Source organism: Piliocolobus tephrosceles, chromosome 4 (assembly GCF_002776525.5).
Source record: "Piliocolobus tephrosceles isolate RC106 chromosome 4, ASM277652v3, whole genome shotgun sequence".
Classification (NCBI taxonomy): domain Eukaryota; kingdom Metazoa; phylum Chordata; class Mammalia; order Primates; family Cercopithecidae; genus Piliocolobus; species Piliocolobus tephrosceles.
Window position 1 is genome coordinate 104,707,906 of NC_045437.1, and position 14,869 is coordinate 104,722,774.

Below are 14,869 nucleotides of genomic sequence, written 5' to 3' on the forward strand. Positions count from 1 at the left end.
ACCCATGAACACGCCTTCTCACCACTACTGAACTAAGGGTACAGTTCACATATGTTTTATCTTTGTTTCTTGACATCCTGCACAGTCCCTTGCTCATAGTAACTCTCATAAAGACAGGCCAAATGAATTAATGTTTATACCCAGATCACCTCTAGCTTGTAGGCCACTGGAAGACAGGTTGGATGTCTTTTTAATTAATGTGTCTTCCAAGGAACCTAGAGCAATTATTTGCATTGAAGGTGCTGACCAAATGCTGGTTTCATTGAAGGGAACCCTTTGATACTCAATCCTATTTCTGATCCTCACTCCCTCAGTGCCCTTCTCCCAACCTGGCAGTGCTGAGTGGGGTCTCCTTTGGTGCCAAACAGATCTGTCTCCTGTAATCTAACTGCTGAGAGTCTGTAGCATTTTTATATAATGCATTAAAACATTTCCTCAGCCAAGTGTTTTACACAACATAAAATATTTTTCTATGCTAATGTTTCTTTTATTGAGTTTTTTTTTTTACAAAAAATTATCACACATTCTACAGATATTCAGCAACACTTACTCAACTGAAACACAAAATAAGATTACAGAAACACCAAATACAGACATTCTCTCAAATTAACCAGAAAAAAAACATTGTTAATGAGGAACAAACTTCACAACATCAATGGCAGCACAGCCCTGCCTAGGGTCTCTCCTGTCATATGTCATGTCGGTGGACACTCTTCAGGTGGCAGCACTGCCATGACTTTACCTGCTGACCCAGCAGTTGTGACAGAGACTGAGCATTCCATGTCTCTGTTCTTAGAAGAGGGTGTATCCTATAGCTCTAGGAGTCTACAAAGGAGACAGAAACACCAACACATTGTACAGCCCAAATCAAATGAGAGCAAGGAGGATATGAATCTCTTATGGGAATTCTGCAAGAGCTACTGCGTTGAGAAGAACACTTTCCAACAGAAGAAATTGGAGAGGGCCTTCACCCTGGGGAAGGACAAGAATCTGAGCAAAAGGTGGTGAAGAGCTGTCAAAGGAGAGAGGATATCAAAGGCCTGGTCACAGGGAGGAGAGTGTGAGAAGAAGGAGGAGTGAGGGAGGATGTCCAGGTAGGACATCAGTGAGGGAAGGTCCACGGTGGAGGCAGTGGGAGGGGGGCGCGGATTGTATACTGGAAAGTGAGGCCATGAGTTGTATATGATGCTCAAGGAAGGCTTAGATTAAGTATACAAAGCTCAACTCTTTATACTTCAATTTGCAACTTCACATTACACCAATTTCGTCCCCCTGTCAGTTAGAGGCAAAGGTCCAAGAAGCCTATAGCCTTGCAGACAAGGTTAACAGCACTCGTGCATATATACATCCTGTTTGAACCTCACAAATCAGCCATGAATTAGCCATCATGGGTGTTTTTATTCCTAGCGGACCACTAAGGAGACCCAAGGTCAGGAAGTTTAAGTAGCTTGCAAAATGTTGCAATACACAGGGAGAAGGAGATCTGGGGGCTGGAATTCAGGTCTTCTGACCACTCACTCACTGGGTTGCTCTCTTATTTCCTTTATTTCTCTGTTCACATTTTACCCTCTTGGTGAAGGTTTCTCTGATTATCATGTACAAGTAGTAACCCTCACTCCACATCCAGGCTTCCTTCCCCACTTTCCCTGACTTAACACTACGACCATCAGAAACACAAATACCTGTCTGCTTGTTTATTGCCTTTTCTCCCTTTTCCCATTAAAACGTAAATGCAACACAAGCAGAACTTGTCTGTTGTATTCCCTACTGTATCCCCCAAACCTAGAACTGTGCCTGGCTGATCCTCTTTGGACTGAGGATCAGTCCTCTGAATCGTCTGCAGATTTTGTTCCAGTGCAGATTCTGATGCCTGGGATAGGGCATGTGAGGCTGCAGTTGCTGGTCTGCAGACCATTCACCATCACATTGGCCTGTTTGGTCTTCTTTGAGCTCTGGGGTGGGTGAAAATGGCCATTGAGGAGGGCAAGCAGGGCCAGAGTGAAGGGCAATGGCTAAAACAAATCTTCCATAGGTCCGTTCTCTCTATCTTCAGTAATTCCTCTATGATCTCATGTGCATCTTGCGTGTGTGATGTTCCTAAACTCCAAATAGGAACTAGCATTTATCTCGCTTCTATCCCACAGCACTTTGACAAAACAGCAAGTCTCAGATTCACCAAGCCTCCTTCGTGAACATTTAGGGAGCTGCTCTGTAGTTGAAAACCTGGTTTAATTCCGAAGCATACCTTAAAAACAGAAAAGCCTCAAAGGTTGCAGATAAAGGAACCAAATCTCTCAAACAGGGATTTTCTTTAGGGTCTGTTTGGCAAACACGTATGCTTCTTACTTTGAGGCAGGCCATGTCAGCAGTTTAATTTAAGACATCAAATGAGAAACAATCTGTCTGGTATAACCTTTTGCCGGTGAAATGAACAGCTCCTGAGCCATCTCCCAGAGAACACTCTCATTATCCTGGTCTCCGTGACATGGGACATATTGTCTCTTTTCTTGACTTGACCTTAACACATCACTGATGCAAAACATATTTCTAGTTTGAAAAATAGTCATCTAGAAAATAAAACCATTTTATCATCTCAACCACAGTTCTGAGCCTCAGCACTATTGAAAATGTGTTTTATTTGTACCATTGACTGCTTCCAGCCTCTTAAAAAATTAGGGAAATCTTTGTGAGCAGAGAGGTACCTTGAAAAAATTGATGTCTTTCCATTCGAAACGTAAGGTCAACAAATGAAGATGAGTAGGAACATAGACTCTGACCTGGGTCACAAAATGTTCCGTTAAAATGAGGGGTAAAGGGGGTTTTGTTTGTAACAGAGATTCCGTGATCAAAATTTAAAAAATTACAAGCTCTGTAACTCCTTAAAATAGTGCAAATATTATCTACATCATGGAGAGGTTCAGTGGAATGAGGAGAGGAAAATGAGAGACCATTTAATTTAATGCAATATTTTCACAGATGAGGGTCTAGACAGTGGCCCCAGGGAGGGGGACTTGCCCAAAATATGTAGCCTAGTTGGAAGAAGCAGGACTAGAATACAGGTTCTCTGGTTTTCAGGCTAATGACCTCTCTACTTCACACTTTCTTCCCTGAAAAAAGTCCGACATGATGGCTATACCTGTATTTATTGCTACGTTATTTATATGAGAGTCTCTTTGCACTTAAATTAGTTAGGATTAGCTTCAACTACTATTAATAGTGGCTATAACAAGACAAAAATCTACCTGTTGCCGAAAGAAAAGTACATTGTGACGCCACATCAAATATGGGTGTTTTCACTGAAGAAGAAAAAGAATAAGGGTATTGGGAGGCAAGGAGCTACCTACCTCTGCTAGTGTAGACAGTGTGTATGTAGTACTAAAAACACCAGTGTTTGGCATCTTTAAAACCAATACATTAGGGATATGGTTCTGGCAGCTTGTATTAGACTAACCCTCCATAGATAGCAATTCAACACTTTGGTGTCAGGGGGTGGTGCGGGGGTGGGGGATGGCCTTCTTGAAGTCACTGGAGAACAACAAAAAGTGAGCAGCTATTGAAGGGGATTTGATCATTTAAAGAAAGGAGCCACACTCATTGGGTGAGATCCACTTTTATATGGCTTTTCCCTTGAGGCTACTCCCTAGTCTACAAGGTACAGGGAAGGTTAGAAGCTGAGCAGAATGTTGCTATCTTACAGACTTGAAGGCCAGGGAATGGATTTGGGGTTGCCCATGAAACTGGAAATTGGGTGGGGAAAATCCTAGAAATTAAGAGACAAATCAGAATCTGCATATAAGCTTCCCACAAATCTTTTGCTGCCTCCTGTTCTGTGCATTCATGGGGGAGATTATAGAGAGCCTAGTGGAAGCAGCAATTGGAAGGCTGAAAAAATTAAAAATTTAGTTCAGCTCTGCAGATTCTGGCAAGCAAGAGCTGGGGGTTTAGGTTCCTCCAGGTAACAGGGGCTTGGCTACTATTTTTTCAAATGTTTTTCTCCCCTATTCTTTTCTTCCTCTTTGTCTGGGATTCCAACTGCACATATATTAGACTGCTTGATATGGTATCGCAAACTACTGAGGCTTTGTTCTTTCCCCCACCCCCCAGCTTTTTAAGAAAAATCTTCATTCTTCAGATTGGATCATTTCTATTGCTATATATTCACATTCACTGACACTTTTTTCTGCCAACATGCATTTGCTCTTAAGCCCATATTCAATGAATTTTCTATTTCAGATATTGTACTTTTCAGTTCTAGAATTTCCTTTTTTTAAAAAAAATATAGTTTCAATTTCTCTGCTGAGATTCCCCATCTGTTCACTCGTTATGACCATTTTTTCCCCTCGAAGTACTTGTACATATTTATAATAGTTTCTTTAAAGTACTTGTCTATTAATTCCAACATCTAGATCATATCAGGTCTATTTCAATTGACTCTTCTTTTCTTGAAAATGGGTCAGATTTTTCTTTTCCTTCACATATCTAGTAGTTTTTTTTTTTTTTTTTTTTTTTTTGTGCAAAGGATTTGGAAGAGATTCTGGTTTCTGTTATCTTCCTTTGTATACTGTTGATTTTTTTCCATCAGGTAATTAAATTATTGGCTGATGGTCTTAAACTTTTGAAGACTTGGTTCTCTGTGTTGTTAGAGAGAAACCGCAGATAGCCAAAGAAGGATGTTTTATTCACAGTAGAGGGTCTTACACTGCTTTCATTAAATGTATTCCTCTGTATTTTATGCTCTTTGATGCTGCTATAAATGTAATTTTTAATTTTTTTATTATGAAGTTGTTCATTACTAATATAGAGATATGCAACTTGTTTTTGCACATTGTCTTTGTATCCAGTGACCTTGCTAAATTCATTTATTAGTTCTAAGTAGTTATTTGAAAATGTCTAGAATTCTTTAACCTAAAAACTTATGTCACATCTGAAGACAGTGCTATATAAGTGACATTACTATAGATTCTACAAATATTAAAAAGATAATAAGGGATTATGTATAACTTTATGCCAATAAATTCTACAACTCAGATGCAATGAAAAACTGACACAACAGAAGACAAACAATAGAAAATTTGCCTCCAGATAAACTCCAGGCCTGTGTAGTTTCGCTGGGGAATTCTTTCAAATGTCTAAGAGGTAAATTACCAATTTTACATAAACTTTTTCAGAAAATACAGAAATATTATGAGGTCATATTCTAACAAAAGAAGATAAGTGAAAGAATCTCTATGATCATGTCAATCCAATTTCAAGAAATACTAAGAAGAAAATTTTCGGGACTTAAAAAATATTAGAAGAGACTTATATAAACATGAAGTAACAAAGAATACCAGAAGTGGTAGATATGAGGATAGATATCAAAGGACTAAGAAAACATTTGACAAAATCCAACACCCATTGATAATAAAAACCATAGACAAACTAAAAATAAAAGTGAACCTTTTTAGTTTTATGAAGGTAATCTACAAGACCCTACAGCTACGATCGTACTTAACTGTGAAAGATTAAATACTTTCCTCCTAAGATCAGGAATAATCAGGTCAGCTCTCACCATTTCTATTCAATATTGTACTGGAGGTCATAGCCAGTGCAATAAAGCAAGTAAAAAAAAGGTATAGATATTAGAAAAAATAAGCACTGTCTTCATATATGACATAAGTTTTTAGATTAAAGAATTCTAGACATTTTCAAATAACTACTTAGAACTAATAAGTGAATTTAGCAAGTTCACTGGATACAAAGACAACATGCAAAAACAAGTTTCTGTTCTCTATATTAGTAATAAACAACTTCAAAATAAAAAATTTGTAAATTACATTTATAGCAGCATCAAAGAGCATAAAATATATAGGTATACATTTAATGAAACCAGTGCAAGACCACTACTGTGAATAAAACATTGCTGAGAGTAATCAAAGAAGATTTTAATAATAAAGAAATAGATCTTGTTCATGGACTAGAAGACTTAATATTGTTAAGATGTCAATTATCTCTAAATTAATCTAGGTATTGAAGCACATCTCAATCAGAATTTTAATGGGTCTTTTATTTTTAAAAAAGAGGTTGTTCCTAAAATGTATATCGAAATTCAGAGGACCTAGATTAGTAAAAAACACTTGAAAATGAATAATGTTGGAAGACTCATGCTATTGATTTAAAGGTTTGCTAGAAAGCTATAGTAATCAGGACAGTGTGGTATTGGCATAGAATAGACAAATCAATGACTAGAACATGATGGAAAGTCCAGAAATATATCCACACATATATGGTCAACTGATTTACAAAAAATGTTGCCAACATGATTGATTTTGGAAATATTAAACCACATTTGGGTTGTTAAAAATTTTTTACTATTATAAATAATGTACCTATACATATTTTTGCATAACTCTTTTTGTAGGATATGTTTTCTTTTCTCTCGGGTAGATACCTAGGACTGGAATTCCTGAGTCATAGATATGCATATAAACTTACGTTCATTGAAAGTAATGGCAAAAACTGCAATTACTTTTGCACAAACCTAATACATGGTGCTAAAATGCAAACCTCACTTTAAGATAGATCAAAGACACAAACATACACTTCACAGAAGATGTAGGGATGGGTAATAAGCATATGAAAAAGGGCTTAATATCGTTAGTCATCAGGGAAAGGCAATTAAAACTACACTGAGATATAATCATGTAGTTTTAAAATGGCTAAATTTAAAAGACCAACAACACCAAATGTTGGTGAAGATGTAGAGTAACTGGGATTCTCTCACTCATGGTACTAGTAGTAGTGGAAAATGGAACAACCACTTTAAAAACAAGTTTGCTAATTTTTATAAAGGTCTATATTTATGTGCACATCTATGACTCAGGAATTCCACTCCTAGGTATTTACCCAACAGAAAAGAAAACTTATATCCTACAAAAAGAGTCATGCAAAAATACACATAGCTGCTTTATTTGTAACCACTAAAAAAAAATTGTAACAACCCAAATGTCTATGAAGAAGAGAATGATAAATTATGATACATTTAGATAATGGCATACTTCTCAGCATCAATTGATACAACAAAAATCACACGAGAGAAAGAAGTCTCACAGAAATAACATATACTGTTTGATTTCATTTATAAGATGTTCAATAATAAGCAAAAGAAATGTGTGATAGAAATCAGAACAATGATTACCTGTGGTGGCACGAGGAAATTAGAGAGGTTTCTGGGGTGGTGTACACACACACACATACACACATACATTGTATTCTTTGTTTTATATATGTTGCACATCTTGTTTTGGGTGTTTATCACATAAGCCTATAGATTCATCAAAATGCAGAGAACTGTAGTATATGTGTATTTAATATAGGTAAATTATACCTCAATTGAAAAAAGATGTTACTTTTTAAGACATTTTTTCTATTATGTTTGTATATGTTTTGGCCTAAGTAGATGCAGTAAAAATCCTCTTAGCATGATCAGAACAGTGAGTTGGTTATTTAATTTTAAAAGCTAATTAGAAATCATTAAAAAAGCATATATGTACACACATATTTTAATATTTTATCTTTCATACAATGGCATATGTGTGTGTGTGTGTGTGTGTGTGTGTGTATATATATATATGCATTCACTGCTAATCTTTTGATACATGGCCAAGGCCTTTGCTCTTTGATTTGCATTCCACATTGTCATTCTTGTATAAACCATCTCTATAACATATTATCTATGATTTCGTCTCAATTTCTTTAAAAAGGAGTAAGAAATTAAAGCATTTTTGAAGCAATATAAATGGAAAATCTTTCTAGGTTTTTATGTATTTTTTCACATTCTATGTCTTATGTACCCTACAATTAATTTGACAGATTTTTTTTGTGGCTTGCCTTTCATCTAGATTTCCAAAGCATTCAACTTTGTTTTCATAGCAGAAGAATGACAACTCTCTTTTTTTTTTCATTCTTACTTCATTGGGTTACATGATATTCAATTAAATTACATTATCACAATAACCATACAATCTTGCATTGAGGCATGGCTCAGATCCCTGTAGCTTCTCATTCAAACTCAAGGTAATGACCTCTTTCCATACATTAAGATGTAATAAAGTCAGAAGAAGGTAAAGGGGGGAGAAAGCTTTGTCTTTTAAACTTATAAACCTTCTAAAGAGTCTCTTGCTTTCCTTGCCCTCTTTGCATAGTTTTTGCTCTAATAGCTATAATCCACAGTGAAATTATGGCAATTCTTTTAAGTCTTTCTTCTCTATATTATTTCTTTCTCTGCAACATAAAGGAAATTATTGGTTTAAAGGAATTTATAAACATTATAACCTAAGTGGCTGATTAACATACAAAATAATACCCAGTATTTAAATATTCAGGAGAACACAGACTAAAATCATAAGACACCACTACATGGCAATCAGAAGCAAACTGGCTATCAATGGGATCTTCCATATACTGAAGGTTAAAATGTGAATTGGTTCAAACTCTTTGAAATTTTATTAGGGGATGGTATGACATCCCCTAATAAAATTGAAAATGTGGAAATACTAGCAATCTATTTTTTAGGCATGTACCCTGGAGATATATGTACCTGGGTGCACTAGGACACATGTTCAAGAATCTTCTTCACAGTTGAGTTTATAATTGTCCCACCATGGAAACAAACCAAATGCTTTTCAGTACTATAATGAATAAATAGTGGCATATCCACACAATGGAATATTATTGCTGTGGTCTGAATGTTTGTGTCCCCCAAAACTCATATGTTGAAACCCTAACTCACAAGATGATGGTATTAGGAGGTGGGGTCTTCGAAAGGTGATTAGGTGGAACTAGTGCTTCATTGAAGAAGCCCCAGAGAGCTGCCTTGCCTCTTCCACCATGTGAGGACACAGTGAGAAGGCTCTATGAGGAGGTGAGCCCTCCCTCCCCAGACAACCCATCTGCTGAAGACTTGAGCTTGAACTTTCCAGCATCCAGAACTATGAGAAATAAATTTCTGTTGTTTTTCAACTATCCAGTTTATGGCATTTTTTTATAGCAGCCTGAATGGACTAAGACAATTACATAGCAATGAAACTATATGGACTAGAGTTACACACAACAAAATAGATGGAGCCTATAAACACTATTGAGTAAAAAAAAAAAAGCCACAAAACAATACACACAGCATGATTCTTTCCTATAAAGTTCAAAACCAGGGAAAACAAAACTACATTTTAAAGGATGCATGCTGTATTGATATGACAAAGATAAAAACAACAAAATTATTTCCACAGAGGCCAGGAAAGTGGTTACACGTGGAGGAAGGAAGATGCCTGGGTTTGGGAGGGGTGTATGAGGAAAGAATTTCCAGAGAGGGCCAGTGATGTTCCCTTTCTGACCTGAGTGGTGCTTGCACGGCGTTTGCTTCTTAATCATTTTACAACTGTGGTGCACATATGTGTCAACTATTTTCTCTGTGTCACATTTCACGATATGTTTTACGACATCACTGAGCATTCTACATAATTCATTTAGTACTCCCTGCCAGCACCAGCTCTTTCTCTCCCCAGTTCTTTGTTTGAAGATCACGCCCAGGTGCATCATTCACTCTAAGAGACATGAAGATTCTAATCACTCATTTTCTTAGTCTCTTTGGTTAATTTCAAGAATGAAGTAGGACTGAGAAGAAATGGGAACAGTAACATTCAACAGCAGCTACAGAGTAGGGAAGTGGACTAAACATCCGTTAGTACAAATTTATTCTAAGACAAGTATGTTTCCTATTTTACAGTTTACTTTAGAGCAAATTAACTCATTTAAATTATCTAATAATCAGAGTGCCAGTAGCTTAATTTTCACATTAAGCATAATTATTTAAGTTATCTACAAGTGTTTTTCTCAGTATTTGCCTCTCTACATCCATGAATTCTGTATTGTAATCCAATTTTGATTTGAAATTGAAAAAACACTTTAATAAAAGCTTTATTTAAAATCAATTATCAAGATTTCTTTTTTCACTTAGTAAATTATTCAGTTGCAAGATGTTGCTTAAGAATCCAGTAGAATCACGTCTGTCAACAAAATCAAGCTTGCTAAGCTTTCTCCATTCATTTCAGCATTATTTACAAAGCTTGCCATTGTCAGTAGCTACTAGGCCCATCAAGGCAGCATCTATTTATGAGACTGTTCTTTTTAAAAATCTTTTATTTAATGACTCATTTTTTATTTTCCATTATGTTAACCACAGAGGGCTGAATAGACTGCATTCGGCAGGCGGTGTTCATGGTGGGATGGAGCATGGACACGTGAGCACGTGCGCACACACACCCCAAGCCACATCATTGGAAGATTTCAGTCTACAGAAATGAACTCAGTGAATGCCCACTGGCCCAGTTTAGCCAAATATCCTCAGGCCACTTGACATTGATGCCTCTTATCTCTAGATCTTTCAAGTAACGCCAAATTGTGGGGAAAAAATTTGAGAAATGCATGACTGTCTCTTCCATCATGTGGTGAATAAAAGAGCCGAATCAAATAATGCCTGCTCTTTCAAATGTTTCTGTTTTCTGTTGGGCTGTTGGCATCCACACATAGTTTTATTAGTCAAGGAAAATCATAGGAAAGGGGATGCTTTGAAGGACTAGTTCTTAGATGATTTTAGTTTTCTAAAGTTTATTTCCTGGAGATGGTTGCATTTCAGGGATTGAGGAAGCCTTTCTAACTGCATTTGTACCTACTAAATAGCTTGTGAAACTAGAATGAATTTTTATAAGTGTTATGCCCCAATAATATCCACCAACAGTAGTATGGGCAAATAAATTGTGATATACTAATATAATAAAAGGAATAAGCTTGACCTTAACTAAATTTCCATTTCAACTCTAGATTATCCCATTATCAGATGAGTCTCTGTATTCTTCGAAGACGTTTTGATACCAGAGTTATTGGCATAATTAAAAATGAAGTGATAATGAAAGGGCCCCTCACTGCTTCACAAAACCTGTATAGTGGTCCTTTGATTTCTATGGTAATAACATGACAGATATACCACACGAATTCTCACAGCTGTCTCGGCACAACATGAACAGCTGGTCCACTTAGAATTGCAATGAGGGTCAGCTAAAAACCAGGAACTTACACAGTGCTATGCTCCCAGCACAGGAGAAGAAGGGTGAGGCTACTGGGTTCTCCCATCTCTGCCACCTGCTTAAATGTGGAATTCTGTAAGCTCTGCCTCATGCAGAGATAACCTCCATAACCAAATAGGTGGGCAAACTTGTGTCTTGGTTTATCAACTCTTGATGGTCAATCGATTTAAATAAGATATAAAACATTTTTAATTTAAAATTTTAATAATGGATGCAAAATAATTTGTTACATATTTTAAATATGTTTTGTATAATGTAATGTTACGTATGTTTAACTTAAAATATGTTTTATATTAATAAAACAAATACTGGTAAAGCCACCGTTCAATTTACGAAATAGAACCTACAAATTTGGTCGAAGGCATTTTTGTGCTCCTAGAATCCCAGCCTACTCCCTGTCCTCCCATAGATAACAACTACTCTGAAATTTTGCAATTGTTCTTTCTTTTTCCTTTTTTCTAAATTCACTTGCATCCCCAAATAGCACATTATTTAATTGTGCTGGTTCTGAACTTTGTGCAATGATGTACAGCTTTCTGCATTCTTCTAGGACTCGCCCTCTTTATTCAACTGTTTCTGAGATTCACACATATTGAGATATGTTGTTGTGATTCATTCATTTTTACTACTTTGCTTAATCGAATTAAATATGTAAAAGTTCCTGGTTTTACTATGGCAAACAATGCTGCTATGCATATTTTGGTACACGTCTCTTGGTTCACACGTGTTAATGTTTCTCTGGGGTATACACCTATGAAGGGAATTGCTGTATGTGCATGTTTACCTTTTTAAGATAATGCCAAACTCTTTTCCAATTTCCACAGCAATGTGTAAGTGTTCTCATTGTTCTACATCTTTGCCAAAACTTAATCATGCAAGACTCACTTTTTGCCAGTTTTTTGGGCATAAACTTTGTATCTTTTAATTTGCATTTATCTAAATACAAATGAGTTTGGGTTTGTTCTTCTATACCAATTTAAGAAAAAGCTTGTTGAGTTTGGTTTTAAAAAACCTTAATAGGATTTTGTTTGGAATTGCATGATATTAATAGATTAATTAGTGGAGAATTATCAGGTTAAGAACTGTGAAAGGTTTGAGATTTTACTCTACTTAATTCACGTCAGTCCGTTAGTTTCAGGGATGCTGGCAGAAGACGCGAGACTCTTGAATCAGAGACAAAGGACTTTATTACCCACAGCAATGGCAGTAGCCAGAGTATCAGCATTTTCCTGAAATGCTGATTCTGAAGGTTCTGAAGCTGCAATTCCCACAGGAAATGTGAAGAGGGTGGGTGACCCCTGCGTCTATACTGGGTTGTGGTACAGGAGGGGAACACTGAGCATAGGAAACAAGCATTTCATATGTAACAGCAGGTATGTTTACCCTCTGCTCTAGAGGGAGGCACTATCCCTGTCTTCAAAGGCCATTCACCATAAGAACATCTTTGAAAAGATAATCCAGAGCAAAGGCGACACGTAAGTAAGCAACCTCTGCTTGAAAGATGTGCAGAAATGCAAGATGCCTATGGAGGCTTGTCTCCCAACATGACATCCGTAGAATATTAAGACTTCCTTTCCGTGAAGATGTTTGGTGTCTACATTTTTTTCTGTCTTTAATATAGTTTTGTAATTGACTCATAAAAGGAATGCTACTTTGTATATTTGTTGCTTTTGTAAAAAGTATTTTTTGAAATTACATTTTTCTACTTCATGATTGGTATACAGAAATGTAAATAGGTATTATATTTGAACATTACATCAACTAACTTTTAAATCCTCTTAATTCTATATTCTAGATTCTTTTGGGGTTTTGCTTGTCTATGTCTGTTATGTCTATATTCTTGTCAGCTGTATATAATTCAGTTTGTCCTTTCCGTTATAGCTCCTACCCTTTTATTTTGATATTTCTGTGCTGGCTTAGCTTTCTGATTACCATGTTAAATAGAAGTTATAATAGTAGTAAACATTCTTTTTTCTTTTTTTGTTACAAGGTCTTGCTCTATTGCCCAGGCTGGAGTGCAATGGTGTGATCATAGCTCAGTGTAGCCATGAATTCCTGGATCCAAGCAATCCTCTTGCTTCAGCCTCCTAAATAGCTAGGACAGGAGGTACCACGCCTAGCTACTTTAAAAATTTTTAGAGACAGGTCTCACTATGCTGCCCAGGCTGGTCTTAAACTCCTGGCCTCAAGTAGTCCTCCCACCTCGGCCTCTCAAAGTGTTGAGATTACATGTGTGAACCACTGTGTCTGGCCTTTTAAAATTTTTATACTATTTATTTAGTTTTTTCTTTAAGTATCTGTTCATTTTGGTAGTTTCATTTTTCTTATACATGTTAAACACCTTTTTAATACAATACATTTATTTTGTAGTATGTATCTGATAATGTAATATTGAAGTCTTTGAGGATGTGGATCTATTTGTTGTTTCTACTGAGTCGTCCTGCTAATCCTGCATTACGTCCTTTTTTTTTCTCTGTGATTTTAGATTGTGGGTTTATATTTGCTGGCATGCTATCTCTGGGGTTTCTTTTGAGGCCTGGGTCGAGGGTACCTTTCTCCAGGGATGGTTTTTGTCTGCTTTTGTCAGACACTGAGAACTACTGATATGAATCCTCTTAAAAATACAATGATCGGCAACATAAACTAAGTAAACAGTGTAGATTCAGTTACTAACTCCATCTGTTTGTGTGTGTGTGTGTGTGTGTGTGTGTGTGTGTGTGTTTGAGACAGGGTCTTGCTCTGTCACCCACATTGGAGTGCAGTGGTGTAATTATGGCTTACTGCAGCCTCGCCTTCCCAGGCTCAAGTGATCCTCCCACTTCAGCTTCTCCAGTAGCTGGGATTACAGGCATGTACCACTATGCCCGGTTAATTTTTTTTTTTTACAGTTTTCTTTGAGTTTTTATAGAGATGGAGTCTTGCCATGTTGGCCAGGTTGTTCTCGAACTCCTGGGCTCAAGCAATCCTCCTGCCTCAGCTTCCCAAAGTGCTGGCATTACAGGCATGGGCCACCACACTTGGCTTAAACCCATTTGGATGTTGTTAGCCAGTAGCTGTTAATTTGCAGGGAGCCCTTAAAAAAAATCCATGAATAGCCCAGGCTGAGAATGGTTACTTTCCTCACTATCTGCCTCTTCAATTTTTTGATTTATTGTAGTTCACTGTTTTTAAAAGGGTAGAGCCTTTCAGGGATCCAGGCTTTCTGTGAGGTAGACTCTGATATGACTCTCAATTATTCACTGGCCCTAATGTTTCCACAAGTTCTCTAGGCTATCATGACCAATATAGTCCCATATTCTGATTGTCTCCAGGCTTGTCTCGATAGAGATAAAAGTTTAGCTCATGCATCAGAGTCACCTGGAGGATTTGCACACAGATTTTGGGGCCTTACTCTCTGAGTTTCTGATTTAGTAGGTCTCACGTAGGGCCCAATAATTTGTATGTCTAAGTTCCCAGGCGATGCTAATGTGATTGATCTGGGGGCTGTACTTGAGAACCACCTCTCTGGACTAGGTTGGTTGGCAAATTTTCTTTTTTCCTTTTTCTTTCTTTCTTTCTTTCTTTTTTTTTTTTTTGAGATGGAGTCTCGCTCTGTCTCCCAGGCGGGAGTGCAGTGGCGCCATCTTGGCTCACTGCAAGCTCCGCCTCCCGGGTTCACGCCATTCTCCTGCCTCAGCCTCCTGAGTAGCTGGACTCCAGGCCCCCGCCTCCACGCCCGGCTAATTTTTTGTATTTTTAGTAGAGATGGG